General features: G+C 43.9%; 1 long non-coding RNA gene across 1 annotated transcript in view; it reads right to left on the reverse strand.

Annotated features, from left to right (window-relative positions):
* The window catches only part of LOC309532033, a 136,719-nt gene that overhangs the window by 25,791 nt on the left and 90,633 nt on the right, over positions 1-20,295 (reverse strand). The window lies entirely within an intron of this gene.

The following is a 20,295-nucleotide window of genomic DNA, read 5'->3' on the forward strand; positions in this document are numbered from 1 at the left end:
TTTGTTTTTTGTTTCATCTCATTGTGCACTGCTTCAGTAACTGCTGGCTGTGAAATAGCTTACAAATCTGCAAATAAAAAATTCTGAGGCCAAACTGTAGGGAAGGGCACCTACATTCATGGCTTGCTAGTAGACTTTTCAGAAGCAATCTGTGCCCTACTTCTGCCACCACTGATGGGTGGCTTACTGTGCAATCCTATACATCTGCACAGAATTAAACTCTACTGAGTTCAATGGGACTTACTCCAAGGCAAGCCTTCCCCAACTGGGTGCCTTCTAGATGTTGCTGGACCACAACTCCCATCAGGTCTGGCTAGCTTTAAATGGTCAGAATGGTGGGAGTCTAAAACATCTGAAGAGCACCAGGGCTAGGCAAGGCTGGTGCACAGTATTGTACGATTAGATTCTCCTCTGTCAAGGCTTAGGGAGCTGTTCAACAAGTTGGATAACATGGTTTCCTCAAGAGGAAAGAAACTGAGCTAGATAACAGAAGCTATGCTTCAACTTACTTCATAACTACCTCAGTGGCCTTCCTCTTCTTGAAGCATAGTCTTGAGACACATACAACTTGTCTTGCTTCCTACTTCCAAGTACAGCTCAGGGAAGAGAAGACTTTGACTGACAAACAGCAATTGCTGCCTTCTGCTCTGGGTCCTTACTTAGACCAACCAGTATCTCTGCTCCTAAAATCCTGGACATGACTTTGGATGATATCTGAATGTTACTAAATAATCAGTATCTTAGAGCAATCAAATGGACTTTCTGCTCAAATGGTTCAAAACTGCAGTGCAATGTTTGTTTTCCAGCTTTTTATATTATCTCAGCTGCAGAGTTTAACATCATCCCAGGATGGCTGTGAATCTTACTTCCACACTCTGATAAACAACAAGATTTGGTTTAACAGAAACTACATGCATTGCCCCTCTAAGTGAACAAAGCAATGAGGACTGCAGTGTCCTGTCTGTATTTATGCCAAAGAGAGAGTGTTTCAGTCAATCAGCAAAACAATTCCACATCCAGGAGGCAACTGCATTTGTCAGAACAAATTTAACACAAGGAGTAGGATAACAGTCCATGTCAGTATATGAGAATAACTGATAACCACCATGTGGTAAAAATCTGTCTATAATTTTTGAGAATTCTTGGAGAACCCGGCGGCGGGGATTACCTAGTTAACTACCAACCAGTCACCTTGATGTTGATACCAAGAAAGGTACTAGAACCAATAATTAAACTGTGAGCACTTAGAAAAGAATGCTGTAATTACAGTGGTACCTCTGGTTGCAAACAGGATCTGTTCCGGAGGCCCGTTCGCAACATGAAAAGAGTGCAACCCGCAGCAGCGCATCTGTGCACACGCGGGTTGCAATTCGCTGCTTCTGTGCATGCGCGTGATGTCATTTTGCACTTCTGCGCACCCTTTCCAGTACTTCCGGGTTGCCGCGGGATGTAACCTGAAAGAATGTAACATGACGTGGACGTAACACGAAGTATGACTGTACTAAGAGTAAGCATGGGTTTCTCAAAAAACAAGCCCTGCCAGACAAATCTCATTTCTTTCTTTTTTTTACAGGGTGGTAGTTCAGTGGTAGTTACCTCTTTGAAGATATGCCAATGCAGTAGCAAGTCCAACAGAATTTAGGAAGGCTTACTTCTCAGGAAGTTTATAAGTAGCATGGTCCCTTCATGCCTTTTTGGAGGCCCTTGGCAAAATTTGGCACACACAACCTTGCAGCCCTTGTGCTGCTGTGGTGATCATGGCAAGCAGCACATGCCATCCAATGAGAGGAGAGACACAAGTAGTCTTAAAAGGCTAAATTTACAGTATGGGATTAGTAGGAATTCAGAGCTCCACCCCACATTCCATGCTGTGGTAATGTTGAGAGAATAATATAATAATAATAATAATTTATTATTTATACCCCGCCCATCTGGCTGGGCCTCCCCAGCCACTCTGGGCGGCTTCCATAAAAACCAAAAATACAATAAAATATCACACGTTAAAAACTTCCCTGAACAGGGCTGCCTTAAGATGTCTCCTGAATGTCAGGTAGTTGTTTATCGCCTTGACATCTGCTGGAAGGGTGTTCCACAGGGCGGGCGCCACTACCGAGAAGGCCCTCTGCCTGGTTCCCTGTAGCTTTGCTTCTCGCAATGAGGGAACCGCCAGAAGGCCCTCGGCACTGGACCTCAGCGTCCGGGCAGAATGATGGGGGTGGAGACGCTCCTTCAGGTATACTGGACCGAGGCCGTTTAGGGCTTTAAAGGTCAGCACCAACACTTTGAATTGTGCTCGGAAACGTACTGGGAGCCAATGCAGGTCTTTCAAGACCGGTGTTATATGGTCTCGGCGGCCGCTCCCAGTCACCAGTCTAGCTGCCGCATTCTGGATTAGTTGTAGTTTCCGAGTCACCTTCAAAGGTAGCCCCACGTAGAGTGCATTGCAGTAGTCCAAGCGGGAGATAACCAGAGCATGCACCACTCTCGCGAGACAGTCCGCAGGCAGATAGGGTCTCAGCCTACGTACCAGATGGAGCTGGTAAACAGCTGCCCTGGACACAGATTTGACCTGTGCCTCCATGGACAGCTGTGAGTCCAAAATGACTCCCAGGCTGCGCACCTGGTCCTTCAGGGGCACAGTTACCCCATTCAGGACCAGGGAATCCTCCACACCTGCCCGCCTTCTGTCCCCCAAGAACAGTACTTCTGTCTTGTCAGGATTCAACCTCAATCTGTTAGCCGCCATCCATCCTCCAACCGCCTCCAGACACTCACACAGGACCTTCACCGCCTTCACTGGTTCTGATTTAAAAGAGAGGTAGAGCTGGGTATCATCCGCATACTGATGAACACCCAGCCCAAACCTCCTGATGATCTCTCCCAGCGGCCGCATGTAGATGTTGAAAAGCATGGGGGAGAGGACAGAACCCTGAGGCACCCCACAAGTGAGAGCCCAGGGGTCTGAACACTCATCCCCCACCACCACTTTCTGAACACGGCCCAGGAGGAAGGAGCGGAACCACTGTATAACAGTGCCCCCAGCTCCCAGCCCCTCAAGACGGTCCAGAAGGATGCTATGGTCAATGGTATCGAACGCCGCTGAGAGATCCAGCAGAACTAGGAAACAGCTCTCACCTTTGTCCCTAGCCCGCCGGAGATCATCAACCAGTGCGACCAAGGCAGTTTCAGTCCCATGATGAGGCCTGAATCCCGACTGGAAGGGACTGGAAGGGAATATGAACATTTGGCTGATTAGGGGGCAACATTAATTTGGTACAGCTGCAGGCACAGGAATCTTATGCATGTCTATACAGAAGCAAGTTATGCTGGGTTCAATGGGATATACTCTAAAGAAATACGGATGACATTGCAGCCTAAAGTAGGGAGATTAGGCTACTCTGGATGAGAGCACCCTGAGGCCTCTTTATGGTGAAGGGGCACTTATCCAACCAACCTCTTACAGCTAAATGGCAGGAAGTGCTTTTCCTATCCCTGGGCATTCTTTGACTCAGGGCACCTACAACTGACAATCATAGACAATGCCTCCACATACATTTAGGTTAAGCCGTCAAGCAGAAAGACAGATCAGAAAGCAAACTGCTCTGGTACTCAGAGCCAGGGATGGAATGGCAGTTTCACTGTGGGAGAATCATTTTCCCAACTCTCACCTGAAACCGCACTAAGGAGGAGTCAGCTTGTTGATAAAATGCTTGCTGCCAATCTTACTAACTTTCTAAAGTTGTTGCCCAATAATTCTAAAGTTGTCGCCCATTAATTCCAACTCATGTCTCATGTCTTATTTTCTTGTATGTCTCTATGTGGCAAACTATTCCAGTTGTTTCTAAAGCAACTGAGACTCAGTGCTGCCAGAGTCAACATATGGCTCTGTTACATGAAGCAATAATAGGATAGTCTTCTATCATCGTGCAGCATCAAATCTATGTTTCTAGAGCACATAGCTCCCATTTTTTTTGATAACAGCTTCAAGTTAATAAACTCTTTCTAACGTAACTTGCTGAAATGGCCTTTTATTCCAGATGCTATGTGAAATGAATTCTACCTAACCGAAGCTCAGATTAATTTGATTAGAGAAACCTGGAAATCTATATCAGACATTGGCATCTATGTTTTATTAAGCACATGCATGCTGCGCACACACAGAGAACTTGAAAGCTTCTTGTAGCACATAAACAGCTTCTGATTGCATTTCAGTGCCTTTTCAATTAAAATACTTGATTTGAAAGTCTGTTCCTTTGCTTTTATGGCATGCACATTAAGCTTCATGGCAGCTTTTGCTTGTTATGATTCTGCAGAGCTCCACATTAATGCTTCTTTTGTGAATTTCACAAGACATTCATTTGCCCTCAGACCCATTCAGATTGTCTCTGTTCAGGATGGGACAGCTAGGCTGATTGTGACAATCTGTGTTCTTGCTTTGTTTGTTTTTTAAGAACCTGTGTCAGTTCTGATGAGGGCATCTTCTACACTCTTGTCATCTTCTTTCATAAGCTCCTTCCTTTTATCCCATGGCCCAAACGCCTTCCGTTAGATTATGCTTTCTGCCTCGCTTTGATCTCTTCCTAAAATACCCAGAATACTGCACTATACAGGGTTCTACAGAAAATCTTGGCAGAGAGCTTCTGAAATATTGCTTCTGACTTTTATTTTCCCCCCTTGATGTCATGTACATGCAGCATTTTGCCACAGGGTTCCTCCATGGAAATTCTGCACCAAAAGTTACAAAAAAGCCATTTCCTCTTTTTCAAACCCAATGCATTAATGGGAGCTTTAAAAATATACCCATTCGCCTTGTATGAATTAAATCTCTAGACAAGGCATTTTTGAACTTAATGTACAGAGTTTCATTGTGGTTTGTTAATTGAGAAGTTTGCAGTTGTTCCACAGATATTAATGCCTCATCAGTGAATTGAAGTTCTAACCTAATTTACTACATTGACTGAATCTATATACATTTGAAATGTCAGAGATTTATGAGAATGATCCCTTCTTCTCTGGAGAAATACAAATAAATTGTCCTGCACCCACCCAGCCAAAGTGGTCAAGGAGCTGATAGTTAATTCTTTATTGACAAAAGGATGCACTTACACTGGCTCCTAAAGTGCACTATGTGCGCGCGCGCACACACACACACACACACACACACACTTCTAGAGAATATATAGCTGGCATGAACTTTCCCGTGTTTGTTTCTCGCAGAGTAGTTGAAGCAACAGTAGGACCACACACACACAACTGGGCTTATCCCTCATCTGATGGAGTGTGTGCACACAACCTGAGTCTTCTGCATGGACGTCACTATGGTGCTTCCCTCTTCAAGCTGTTCTTGGTTCTAGGAGACAGTGGAGCAGTGGACAGCGGGGACTCAGCCAGCCTGCCCCCTGCCCTGCCTGAACAGCCTCTTCCTCTGCTTCCAACACATCCTGTACCCCCTCCTCTGACTGCTCAGACTCTTCCCTTTCCTTCCACCCTGGTTCTTGCCTTACAGGTGGCACCAAATGCCATAAATCACTGGCCTCCCTCTGCTGGGTCAGCCTCCGCCACACACTCATCAGAACATGCCTTGCAATATAAGTGGTTAAGTTGTTTCAACCATTCTTGACTGACAAAAACTAGCTTCAATGTGGGGTTCCTCAGTTTGATTTTATCCCCCATGCTGCTTAACATCTACATGAAGCTGCAGAGTAGGGGTCTTCCAGAGCTTTGGAGTACATTGTCAGCAGTATGCTGACACACTGCTCTACTTCTCTTTTATGTCTGCAGGTGTAGCGGTGGATGTGCTAGACAGTTGTCTTGCCTCACTAATGGACCAGATGAGAGCCAACAAGCTGAAGTTCAATCCAGATAATACTGAGGCACCGTTAGACCAGATGAATGGGTGTCTGCCTGCTCTTGACAGGGTTACACTTCTTCTGAAGGAGTGGGTATGTAGTTTGAGGGTACTTCTGGATCCTTTGCTGTTGTCTGAGAGTCAAGTGGCCTTGGTGATTTGAAGTGCCTTCTATGAGCTTCAGCTGGTGGCCCAGCTCTGCCCCTATCTTGACAGGGATAACCTAACTTCAGTGCTCTGTTAACCTCTAGCTTAGATTACTGCAACATGTTATACAGTGGTACCTTGGTTTACGAACTTAATCCGTTCCGGAAGTCCGTTCTTAAACCAAAGCGTTCTTAAACCAAGGTGTGCTTTCCCATAGCAGCAGGGGACTCAATTTACAAATGGAACACACTCAACAGGAAGCGGAACATGTTCTGCTTCCAAGGCAAAGTTCACAAACCAAAACACCTACTTCCGGGTTTGCAGCGTTCTTAATCTAAGTTGTTCATAAACTAAGCTGTTCTTAAACCAAGGCACCACTGTACGTGGGTCTGCCTCTGAAGGCAGGAAACTTCAGCTGGTGCAGAATTCGGTGGCCAGGTTGCTCACTGAGGCAAGAAAGTTTGAGCCTATTACACCAATTCTGGCCTGACTGCACTGGCTGCCAATTAGTTTCTGGGCCCAAATCAAAGTGCTGGTTTTGACCTATAAAGCTTTAAATGGCTGAAGCCCACAATATCTCAAGGACTGCCTCTCCCCATATGAACCGACCCTACTAGTTACATTATTGCTTGGAGGGGAAGTAGTATGATTAACAACTGGGTATCTGAAAGATTTACCCCCAAAGGGCAAAGAAAGAGTGGCCTGATGCAACATTAAATTGCGGGGGGGGGGTGTTTGTGTGTTAGGGGTAATTAAGCTATGCCCCCCCCCCACATCACTCTGTCCTAATCTGATATGGGCTTCTCTGTGGCTACTACTATTAGTATTTTTAAATGTGGGAGTTCTGAAATTAGGATCTTTGTTCTCTATTCCTGGATATTAGAGAGAAATAGATTCCTGAAAATTTTCTTTTATCACAGCCTTTTCACAGGCTTCTCCACACTGGCGGAACAAATACACATTTTCTTCTAATTCCCCACCCACTCAATACACCTTATCAAATCATTCCCACAGCACCTGAATCAGACTGAATCAAGGTAAAGGAAATGACAGAATGGAACACATATATGGAAGGGCATAAATGTGAATTGTTGTTTGCCATGTGGTTTGAAATTCAATGTGCTCTTATTGCTCTGCAATGTGTACATAAGGGTGGAAAATGGATGGGGGAGGGGAAGAATGATTTCCAGTTTGGTTTCGGTGATAGCTACTTCTAGATCAACTTGCCAATTGATCTTGATTGCATCAAATAGCCTTAATTCCTAACCTGTTTGTTTTATTGCCCATTACTGCTGACCCTGACACAATTATAAATGACAACTATCTTGTTTCAGGATTTCTTTCAGCTAGTCTAATGACTTGGGGCACCTTGGCTGGCAACACAAACCCTTACTTTTTCACTAGCAAGTCACCTTCGAAGTCACCACTCTGCAGGGATTCGGTTCTCTGACTAACTGATTTTCACACAGGCAGGGCTAAGGATCCGATTAACACTAAATGTGCACTTATCTGCAGGCTGCTTTATATGCCAGGTCTAAGTACTCTGAGCTTACCCAGTTAGATGGGTTCCAGTGTACTTTGTGCTAAGTATAGCAATAGAATCAGTGCCGCAAAGGCTAGTGCTCAGAGCCATTCCTTTTGAACAGAGTACTTATTTTGGAAACTACAATTTTACAGATATACCTCATCAGCCTTAATAGCAGCCAGGCTGAAGCCCGAACAATCCAAGGAACAACCTAATATTTTCCTGCTGTGGTTCTATGGACACTTTGCATAGATATATTTTTTTGTATAATATTTTCTCTCTCTCTCCCACTTTCTCACCCGCTGCTTCCCTCTCTTCAGTTCTTCCCCTGCTGTGGAAATTCTTTCACGGCCATTTCCTCTCCCATCTCTCTCTAAGTGAGAAGAAACTGCCTGCTAGCTGATGAGTCCTGAGAAAAATGTTGCTCCTCAGTTCAGTCAAGAGCTGTACGTGTCTGCACCCAAGGAGGCTTTTTAACTTCAGCACTTTATTGGAAACACTAAAACAGGCACTATAAACATCCCCCAGTGTGATAACTTTAACAAAAATCAAAGTAAAAAGATGGCATGAAGACCAGCAGTGATAGTACTATGTAGCAGTGACAAAGCTGCTCTCACCTGGTTTTTTTCCTGTTAGAAAAAGTGCCATTTATTACTTACCACCTAGCAAAAGTGCTTTTAAATGAAGGCACTAGAAGACCTAGGGCAATACTCAGCCAAAGGTATGTATTTTGAGTACAATTGTTAAGTACAATTGAGTACAATTGGTAGGAAAGACATTAGGAAGAAAAGAATGAATATCATGCTGACCAAGAAGATGAAGTCAAAAAGGGGAAAAGCTGGTTAGATAGACTTTAGGGCAAATCTTTTCTCTTCAAATATTAGTAGCTATGGGTCTCAAACAAGGCAGCTCACAAATTTAGCTCAAAATTGTGTGTGTAACATAATCTTTTGTAGGTATTGCTAGCACATTTAGAATCCCATCCCTGTTTTTTATTAGCATCAGTTAGAGATTTCAACTATATTCTGTATCAGCAATCCTGGAACTAATAAGGCTGTCTAGTTTTTCTGAATCAATTTAATGCAATTTACTTTAATGAGTTCATACCATATTATACCCCAACTGGTTTGCATGTATGACCTCAAGACGGGAGTGAAGACTGTCTATAAATGTCCTTAGCCTGCACAAATTTTAAATGTGTAAATATATAAAACACCACTTTATATACTTACCAGCCCATTAGGAAAGCAAGCAGATTGTCGTGAACTAATTTATTGCCTTAATTCAGCCATAACAGAGTCCTGCTATCCTCACACACAACAACCCTAACATCTTTAATTCTGTTAAGGTTGTCAGAACCTCTGTGCCAGCTGGACTATAGGGTTTCCTGAAACATCCTAAACCTTTCAATGGGTCCTTAGAGCCTCATGAATCCTTCAAGCTTCTGAAGGTGAGTTTATAGAGGGCTTTCTATTCATTCCAGAACTGCCAGCACAGCAGTGAAAGTTGCAGGAAGACTTTCAGATTTACAGCTACTGTTCAGAGCATGTAACTTATCAAAGTTAAGCTGACCTATGCGCCATTGTTTCATATTACAGTCCAGCAACAAGAGTATGAACCTCAAAAATCCAGGAAAGTTAGTCATCTGAAGGTTTCCTTATTTAGGGCAAGGAAGAATGTTTTTCATCCATCCTCCAGCCCAGTCTACAAATGAGAGCAAAGAAATTTGGAGCTTCTGCTAGAGGAGCGGAAAATGATTGGGATGGATACAAAGCGATGCATGGGGAAGTATACTTATTTGAGGAAAGACCTTCAGAGTTAAGGGATTTTTCAGGATTTGCAACTGATCTCTTGCACACACTTACTCTGGCTTCAGTGCACTCCCACTACTGGTGTTTGAAGCTAAGTACATGTGACATTGGCACAATCCATATGTGTCCTGTACCATATTCCTCAAATATGAGTATGGAAGGACTGCAGAGCTGGGGAAACAGATCAGATATTGTTTATTGGGTGAAGACACCATTGCCAACTCCCTGGTGTAGTGCAGCAAATGCAACTTGAAATGCAGTGGGAGCAACTGACCCTGCTGCAATTTAAGCCCTAACAGTCTTAGAGTTGCTGCTGTTCAGCTTGTCAAAGGTAGTGTACTAACCTACAGTAATGTACTAATCAGAGCAATCCTGAGTGAGTTTAATCAGAAAACTTCCAAATTCAATAGGGCTTACTTTCAGTTCCAGGGATATATGCTTCAGATTGCAGACTAAAGCAGACACAAAATTAGCAATGCAGCATCTCAAGGAATTGTTTCCCACATTAGTCGTGTCCAAAAATAAATGGTATTTACTTTAAATAAATGAGACTTAAAGGTATAGGTAAAGGGACCCCTGACCATTAGGTCCAGTTGTAGCCGACTCTGGGGTTGTGGCGCTCATCTTGCTTTATTGGCCGAGGGAGCCGGCGTACAGTTTCCGGGTCATGTGGCCAGCATGACTAAGCCGCTTCTGGCGAACCAGAGCAGCGCACAGAAACACCGTTTACCTTCCCACCAGAGTGGTACCTATTTATCTACTTGCACTTTGACGTGCTTTCAAACTGCTAGGTTGGCAGGAGCAGGGACCGAGCAATGGGAGCTCACCCCGTCACGGGGATTCGAACCGCCGACCTTCTGATTGGCAAGTCCTAGGCTCTGTGGTTTAACCCACAGCACCACCCGCGTCCTAAATGAGACTTAAAGGTAAAGGTAAAGGTACCCCTGCCCGAACGGGCCAGTCTTGACAGACTCTGGGGTTTGTGCGCCCATCTCACATCTATTGGCTGGGGGCCAGCGCTGTCCGAAGACACTTCCGGGTCACGTGGCCAGCGTGACAACGCTGCTCTGGCGAGCCAGAGCCGCACACGGAACGCCGTTTACCTTCCCGCTGGTAAGCGGTACCTATTTATCTACTTGCCCCCGGGGGTGCTTTTGAACTGCTAGGTGGGCAGGCGCTGGGACCGAGCAGCGGGAGCGCACCCCGCCGCGGGGATTCGAACCGCCGACCTTTCGATCGGCAAGCCCTAGGCGCTGAGGCTTTAGCCCACAGCGCCACCCGCGTCCCTCATATGAGACTTACCTACAAGTAAATGGTAGAGCTTAACACTGTAATTGTGATACTGCAAATGAGTCACTTTTAACATTGGATTTCCACTAGAAATGCAGGTTGGCATTTTTAAGACATAGTGTGGATGCTGCAAAGGACTTGCATGCAAGATGAACACAAACTTACTTATTAATACTATTCTTACTTTAAAAAGTGACTCAAAGCGGCTTACAACACAGTATAATCATTAAAACCAGTTGCAACAAACAAACCAATAAAAACCTATTTTTTAAAAACCCACATGCGTACAAATAAAATACAGGTCGTAAAGAACCTGCCCACTAAAAATGACCACAAGTACTTAAAGCCCTTCAAATTAAGGGCCAGAAGTCCTAAAAATAACCTCACAATAGACACCTCTCGGAAGGCACCCAATATGGTCGGGACCTGGATACTAAACACATCAGGAAGTTCTAATGGACAAGACTTATACTTGCCATGACTTCACGAACTACTTTTATATGAAACCAACACTGTACGTGCAACAAATGTGTGCCTATATATGTTTTCTCTCTTGTTCTATTACTGGATTCAACATCATCAGCTTTGCTGATAAATATAGCTAGTGTGAAAAGAAAGAGGCTAAACAAACATTTCTTGGTATTTTTGGCTAAAGAGAACAAAGTGTGGTGTGTAATCAGAATGGAAAACAAAGAGCTCTCTAGTGTGTATTATGCAGCATCTCCCAGATTGTGAATTGATTGAGTCACCTTGTAAATTTCAAGTCCAAGCTTCTGAAATTTGTTATCTACCTCCATGGAATCAAAGGCAAGGGAAGGTGGTGATTTATACAGAAGTTCATGCTATCAAGCAGGAATATTATCTCGCCAGAGAAATTTCTGCCATTGAAAAAGCTAGTTTGGGCAGTGTGTGGATCAATTGACAAATCACTTTCTCTACAGTCTATTTGCTATAGATACTTTAGCCAATATTTTCACAGTTATATTTAGTGAAGAAGTAATCTGTATAGAGCTCACATGTCAGTATCATTCTACTTTTGGATAATAATGTAATTTTAGCACCAAGTAGCATTCAGTCTGGAGATTTTACATTCCTCAGCCAATAGAATTAGATCCTCAACATGCAGGATGTGATCAAAGAAGAGAAAAATAAGCTTTTTACCTGTACTGTTTCAAGGGCCTTCATGCCTTTCAGGGGTAGAAGAATGTATCAGTGCAATATGCAGTGGTTCTTTTTTGGGGAGGGGGTTAGTCCCACTTGGAAAATGGAAGGGGGGCGTTGACCACTTTATTTTTGAAGTAAGATTTTTCTCTGTTCTAAATAGGGGTGTGTATATATACATATATGCCTATTGTCAAGGAACTGCCATCAGCTCTGAGGCGAGAGGTGGAGGGCAGTTGTGTTACAGGGAACCTCCAAAAATCTTGCTAAGCAGTTTCTCCTCCAGTGAGGAGGAAAGCCCCACCTCCAGTGGGGAGGGGATGCAGGGACCAGGAGATGCTAGGGAGAGCCTTAACACTGAGCAAAGGGAAGGGAAGGGAAGCGCCCCTTTGCCAGCGCCCTCTCTGCGCAGTAGGTTTCAGCGCAGGGAGGGGTGGAGAAGGTTGGGGGTCACGCGACTGTTATGCTTGGCGAGGTACAAAGACCGACCACTCCCAGATTCTGCTAGCAATAGAGCCGGACATGAACTTACGATGCTCTTCACTGTAAATAGTTTGGACTAAGAATAAAGCCTGGAAAAGACAGGTCAGAGTCTTGCCTGTTTGCTCTCGAGCAACCACACCAGCACCTGACATCTATGATCTTGTAAAGCTCTTTCAGAAGTCCCTACCAGCATTAATGAGTAACTTTCAACCCTTTGAATAAAACTCGCCAAAAACAGTGGTGTAGTGTGGGGGGTGCAGGGGGGCCGGCCGCACCGGGCGCAACATCTGGGGGTTAGGGTTAGGGGGCGCAAATCCACGGGTTAGGGGGCGCAAATTACTTGCCTTGCCCCGGGTGCTGACAACCCACGCTATGCTACTGGCCAAAAACCAAAAGGCTATTGTTTTAGGCGCTTATGCACCAACACTGGATACCAGTAAAGATTTTAAAGAAAATTTTTATTCTCAGCTGGATGCCATTCTATTAGAGATGCTTAAGGAGTATAAAATTATTCTCCTGGGTGATTTTAATGCAAGAGTTGGGCGAGATTTTGATCTGTGGCCAGGGACTATTGGGAAAGAAGGAATTGGCAACAGCAACCAGAATGGAATCTTACTTTTGACTATTTGTATAGCACACAACGTTGTTATTACCAACACACTCTTCTGACATTTTTTTTTTTAAAAATCAGGGATGCATCCTCGGTCAAATCACTGGCACCTCTTAGACTATGTAATTGTCTGAGCTGAAGATCACTGTGATATGCTCTTTACCAGAGCTATGTTGAGTGCTGACAACTGGTGGACACATCACCAATTAATATGTTCCATGATGGCTATCAATATTATACGTCAACTCAGGATTCAAGGAAGGAAACCAAGGAGCAAAATGAACAATCAAGCCCTTCAAGATTCTATTAAACAGGATTGCCTGCAAACGACTCTTAAGGAGCATCTGCTTTCCAAGTTCCCTTACAACATCGAGGAACACTGGACCAAGCTAAAAACATCCATTATTGCAGTCTGTGAACAAACATACCAAACCAAGAAACACTAGGATTGGTTTGGTGAGAATGAAAGTGAGATTGAATGCATTATCAACAAGAAAGGGAAGGCCTTTCAGATCTGCCAAAGGGATAGAAACTGCACCACTAAGAGAAAAACCCTATGCCAATGCTAAGGCTGAGATTCAACCCCCCCCCCCCGAGAACTAAAGAACCTGGTGGGTTAAAAAAAAGCTCCAGGGATCCAGCACTTAGCCGATACTCAAGATGCACAGAGCTTCTTTAAAGCTTCAAAGACCATTTATGGGCCAATAAATCATAGCATATGCCCCCAACACTCAACAGACAGTACCACACTTCTAAAAGATAAAGAAGCTATTGCATTGTGCTGGAAAGAACATTACAAGCATCTCCTTAACCACAACTCCCCCATAGCTGCTGAGGTCGTTTCACAAATTCCGCAAAAACAAATTAGAGATGAGCTTGCAGTGTCTTCAAATCTGGAAGAGTTGTGTACAGCTATTAACTCCCCCCCCAAAAAAAAAAGCCAGAAGACTTGATGGGATACCTGCCAAAGTCTTCAAAGTGGGTGGAATTGAACTTACACAACAACTTCACAAACTCCTTGAAAAAATCTGGGAGAGAGAGGAGATCCCAGCAGATTTTAGGGATGTCAAAATTATCAACCTTTTTTTAAAAAGGTGACAGAACAACTTGTGGAAACTATTGAGGCATCTCATTAGCTGTGGCTGGCAAAATTATTGCAAGGATTTTAGCGGTCTTCTAACTATACCTGAGGCTACCCTTACTGAATCCCAAATCATGTACAGTTTGGGTCCATCCATTATCCTGACACGTACTCAGAATGGACTTCTCCAATCTCTTTCTTTTCTCTTGGATCCAACATGAAAGTCATTCAAAATTGCTTTTCTGGTCAAAGTGGAAAAGTCAATATATTGGCTAGGATATGTTGGCAAATATCCCTACTTGCTCTCAGAGCATACACAAATTTGAATGCCAGCCTAACAGTTTCTGCTTCAAGGTAGTGACATTCTGCCAGATTTTTTTAAATCAAATTGTTTTTGGATACATTATCAAATGGGTTCAACATTCTGCTTTTTCCTGCACTAGAGTCTACATTTGGAAGGCTTAGCCTTCCAAAACATTTGGTCAAATGAGATAAGGATGGAATATATAAAGGACTCAAACAAGTGCATTTAAATCACTTCCGAAAGTGATTACCACCACAGTAGTTTTCAAATGACTTAGCTAAAGCATAATGCTCAAAAACACTAGTTTTACAGCATCTGTTGCCTGCTATCACCTGGATTAGATGAAAAAGGAAATCTCAATAGATTTGTAACTGAATAAATAGAATGCATTAAGTATAAGTGAGGAGCTATTTGAAATGACAAGCTGCCCATTGAACCCTTTTATACTAACAGCTGGTACAGTGGGCACAGGAAAAATGCAGCTTATAGAGTGGACATGTACCATAACTGATCCCTCAATTTTCCCGTTTGATGCCTCTGTGCTTCCAAATACCAGTTGCTGTAAACCACAAGTGAAGACAGTTCTCTTGTACTCAGGTCCTCCTTGACGGTTTCCCATCTAGGTGGCCCCTGTGAGACGAGGATGCTAAACTAGATGGGTCATGGGCCTGATGCAGCAGGATATCCTTGTGCCTGATTTCCATCTAGACCTGGAATGGGGAACCTGCGGTCCTCCAGGTGCCAGGGTTTATAGGAACTGTAGTTGCAGAGTCAGTGGTACTCCATCCTTGACTTGGACTATTGTTGTTGTTTAGTTGTTTAGTCGTGTCCGACTCTTCGTGACCCCATGGACCAGAGCACGCCAGGCACTCCTGTCTTCCACTGCCTCCCGCAGTTTGGTCAAACTCATGTTGGTAGCTTCGAGAACACTGTCCAACCATCTTGTCCTCTGTCGTCCCCTTCTCCTTGTGCCCTCCATCTTTCCCAACATCAGGGTCTTTTCCAGGGAGTCTTCTCTTCTCATGAGGTGGCCAAAGTATTGGAGCCTCAGCTTCATGATCTGTCCTTCCAGTGAGCACTCAGGGTTGATTTCCTTCAGAATGGATAGGTTTGATCTTCTTGCAGTCCATGGGACTCTCAAGAGTCTCCTCCAGCACCATAATTCAAAAGCATCAATTCTTCGGCGATCAGCCTTCTTTATGGTCCAGCTCCCACTTCCACACATCACTACTGGGAAAACCATGGCTTTTACTATATGGACCTTTGTTGGCAAGGTGATGTCTCTACTTTTTAAGATGCTGTCTAGGTTTGTCATTGCTTTTCTCCCAAGAGACTTGGACTATAGTTTGGCCTTATTCTCTCATTTTGCTTTCAATATGAATGAATATTCTATGCACTACCAAATCTCAATCATCATCTCTAAAAATCATCTCTATGAACAGATTTACTTCTGGTTAAAGAAGGGGTGAGGAGCCTGTGGCACTCCAGGTATCTCCACCTCCCACCAGTTAGCATGGCCTATAGTTAGGTCTGACTGAAGTTGTAGTCCAACAACAGCTGGAGGGCCACAGTTTCTTCATCCCTGGATTAGAAGATGTTCTCACTTTTTCATCGTCTCCTCATTATCCCTCTTGTGGTTCAAATTTTCTGTCACATATATAACCATTTAGTTCCAATGTCCTTATTAGTCTTTCATTACCACCCTATTAATTGTTATCTGTCACTCATTTTCAGCAAAGTATTAATTAAACTGAGATGAAAGCCCAGTGCCCCTTCCAAAGGACTTGATCACGGTCCTTTATTACACGTAGAGCACAAAAAAGCCTTTGTTCTTTTTAAACTTTTAAGTATGCAACTGTCCTGCAGCTGTTCTCACCACAGGGCAGCACAAACCTCAGTGTGACACTGGCTAAAATGGGTTCTGATGTGGTCAATCACATCACAGCCCATCCACAAATCTCAGAGGGATCCAGTCCTATGTGCCTCCATTAATCACCCAGTTCTGAAAGCTGGCTGTATCAGATGCCCAACCCTGGACAGCATAGCAGAAAAAGATAGGAAAAATGGGGGTGCATATAGCTGCTCTGCATATATATATATATATATATATATATATATATATATATATATATATATATTTGCTTTCGTAGATTTTCACGGGTACAGGAATGCAGGTTTTGGTGTCTTCGGGTATCTTCCCGTGTAAGAGTCGGGGTGTCTGGGCGACGTTTCGACGAGGTCTCACTCGTCATCTTCAGGCTGGTGCTTTCGGCTTCTTGTTACTGGAACAGAGCAGAATCTGGTGTTTGAGTTCCTATAAATACTGTTGAGGGGTGTGGTGTATAGCCTCCAACGTTCTGGGCAGAGAGGAAGTTCCTAGATTAGTGTGCCTTTTCTTCTTTTGTTCCTTAATTACTTGAGGGATATCTAGAGTGATTTCATGAGTGATATTCTGAATACCACTGGGTGGGTCATTAAGTGTAGATTAGTTGCTAAAGCTTTCGTGTCTTGACCTCTTGAGCTTGTGAAGAGTTTTTCTGAGAAGATGGCTGTGCTGCATTTAGTTGTGCTCTGGCTTGGCTTCGTGTATAGGGGCGAGCTGTGATTTTGTGCCTTGTGCCAGCCAGATCTGTGTAGGGATTGCAGGGGGGTGCAGCATCCGGAGGTGCCACTATAGTTTGGCTACTGGATGGAGTCTGTAATATGTCTGTGGAGAGGGTCTGGGTTTGGGTCTGGTGTGGTTGATTGGTGACGGCGTTCTGTGTGCCTCTGGTTCTGGTGTCGGTTTTTGTGGGGAGGGCACACAGAACGCCGTCACCAATCAACCACACCAGACCCAAACCCAGACCCTCTCCACAGACATATTACAGACTCCATCCAGTAGCCAAACTATAGTGGCACCTCCGGATGCTGCACCCCCCTGCAATCCCTACACAGATCTGGCTGGCACAAGGCACAAAATCACAGCTCGCCCCTATACACGAAGCCAAGCCAGAGCACAACTAAATGCAGCACAGCCATCTTCTCAGAAAAACTCTTCACAAGCTCAAGAGGTCAAGACACGAAAGCTTTAGCAACTAATCTACACTTAATGACCCACCCAGTGGTATTCAGAATATCACTCATGAAATCACTCTAGATATCCCTCAAGTAATTAAGGAACAAAAGAAGAAAAGGCACACTAATCTAGGAACTTCCTCTCTGCCCAGAACGTTGGAGGCTATACACCACACCCCTCAACAGTATTTATAGGAACTCAAACACCAGATTCTGCTCTGTTCCAGTAACAAGAAGCCGAAAGCACCAGCCTGAAGATGACGAGTGAGACCTCGTCGAAACGTCGCCCAGACACCCCGACTCTTACACGGGAAGACACCCGAAGACACCAAAACCTGCATTCCTGTACCCGTGAAAATCTACGAAAGCATATATATATATATATATATATATATATATATATATATATATATATATATATCAATGCCTTGAAATCTTATTTTAAACTTTTAATTTCATTCTATAGTCCTGTGCAGTACAATCATAAGCATGTTTACTTGGAAGAACATCCTATCATGTTCAGTGGTGCTTATTCCCACAGGATAAACATGCATACGATTAGCTTCTTAGATTCAGCTCAAGGAAGATTCTTTGCTTTCATGTCAGTTGCTCCTTCTTTCTGAATTTTATTTTCCTCATCAACAATACAGATCATCTCCCTCAATGATGGCCAAACTTGGCCCACAAGCTGTTTTGGGACTACAGTTCCCATCATCCCTGACTACTGGTCCTGTTAGCTAGGGATGATGGGATTTGTAGTCCCAAAACAGCTGGAAGTTTGGCCATCACTATCTACCTTCTTTCTCTTACATTTGAAAGAAATATCTTATCAATCCATTCCTGAGGTCAGAGAAACACCAATTAAGCTGTACATTTAAGATGCATTTGATTATGATGTCAGTTTAATATCATGGTATGGTCTTTATTTAAGGCTATTACTTATTACTTATACCATAGTGATCCATGTACACAAATATCTTTTCTGGGGTCTACAGTAATGGCAATGCAATAAAGTATGACCTTGAACACTAATATAATTTTTAAAGGTCAATCTGCTTGAAAAGGATCTAGGAGTCTTGGTTGACCACAAACTTGACATGAGCCAACAGTGTGACGCGGCAGCTAAAAAAGCCAATGCAATTCTGGGCAGCATCAATAGGAGTATAGCATCTAGATCAAGGGAAGTAATAGTGCCACTGTATTCTGCTCTGGTCAGACCACACCTGGAGTACTGTGTCCAGTTCTGGGCACCACAATTCAAGAAGGACACTGACAAACTGGAACGTGTCCAGAGGAGGGCAACCAAAATGGTCAAAGGCCTGGAAACGATGCCTTATGAGGAACGGCTAAGGGAGCTGGGCATGTTTAGCCTGGAGAAGAGGAGGTTAAGGGGTGATATGATAGCCATGTTCAAATATATAAAAGGATGTCACATAGAGGAGGGAGAAAGGTTGTTTTCTGCTGCTCCGGAGAAGCGGACACGGAGCAATGGATCCAAACTACAAGAAAGAAGATTCCACCTAAACATTAGGAAGAACTTCCTGACAGTAAGAGCTGTTCGACAGTGGAATTTGCTGCCAAGGAGTGTGGTGGAGTCTCCTACTTTGGAGGTCTTTAAGCAGAGGCTTGACAACCATATGTCAGGAGTGCTCTGATGGTGTTTCCTGCTTGGCAGGGGGTTGGACTCGATGGCCCTTGTGGTCTCTTCCAACTCTATGATTCTATGATTCTATGATTCTATGATTCTTCTATGAATATGTGAACAAAAAAGTAACAGTAAACACCTATTTAAATCCTGCGTCGGCATAAAGAAAATCACATCAGCTTGCTGTATGTGAATTTCGCCCCATATTTGGTCTTCTTCAGACCTCCAGCTTTTCAGGTACATCATTTCATTTATCCCATTGACTTTAATTGAGCTCTAAGCTCTGACCTCAATATGTTTTTAATGAAAATCTTAATTAAAACTCCAGCAGAGCTGAAGACTTGAAATAACATGGGACAGTCCATTCCCTTACTGTGGGAGTGCTTCCATGCTATCCATTTACACAGGAATAAACACACACACCCCCACTCACTTTTTACAACTCTACATGACATTGCCATTAAAGCATTGTTCTCCTGTGTTTTCTCTTTTCAGATCGCAGGAAAACTGACTTTTTTGAAAAGAGCCGAACAAAACTGCAGTATCAAAAGGTGTAGATCGCCTTAGCTTTATTCTTCCACCTTTCTAAGGGTATAGTTTTAACATATGGAGTGTGCCTATCACCATTCATCTGTTTTGGCTCAATTTTTTGGCCCTCTTCGGCCAACCTCCAGTGGACCACATACCAGTGGTGGATGTGACTACCCCCCATGCTCTACACACAGGACATTCACGCCGGCCCCCACCCTCAGCTGTTTCTGAAGATCACCTAAGGAGAGAATTATATATTGGTAGGGTCTTTGAGGGTTGGGGACGCGGGTGGCACTGTGGGTTAAACCACAGAGCCTAGGGCTTGCTGATCAGAAAGTTGGCGGTTCCAATCCCCACGATGGGGTGAGCTCCCGTTGCTCGGTCCCTGCTCCTGCCCACCTAGCAGTTCAGAAGCACGCCAAGTGCAAGTAGATAAATAGGTACCGCTCCGGCGGGAAGGTAAATGGCGTTTCCGTGCTCTGCTCTGGTTCGCCAGAAGTGGCTTAGTCATGCTGGTCACATGACCCAGAAGCTGTATGCCGGCTCCCTCGGCCTATAGAGTGAGATGAGCGCACAACACCAGAGTCGTCTGTGACTGGACCTAACGGTGAGGGGTACCTTTACCTTTTAGGGTCTTGGAGGGAGTGAAGAATTTGCAGGGGGGGGTAATCAGCCCCTTTTATGGAGGCATGTTAGCCTCCCTACCTTAAATAAAAAAGTGTTTCTATATAAGTGATCTAAAAAGAATACTGCTTTTTTAAAGCACAGGGTTAATTTTTTTGCTGATCTTTCAATTAGCACC

Source organism: Podarcis vaucheri (assembly GCF_965113315.1).
Source record: "Podarcis vaucheri genome assembly, chromosome: 5".
In the NCBI taxonomy this organism is placed as follows: domain Eukaryota; kingdom Metazoa; phylum Chordata; class Lepidosauria; order Squamata; family Lacertidae; genus Podarcis; species Podarcis vaucheri.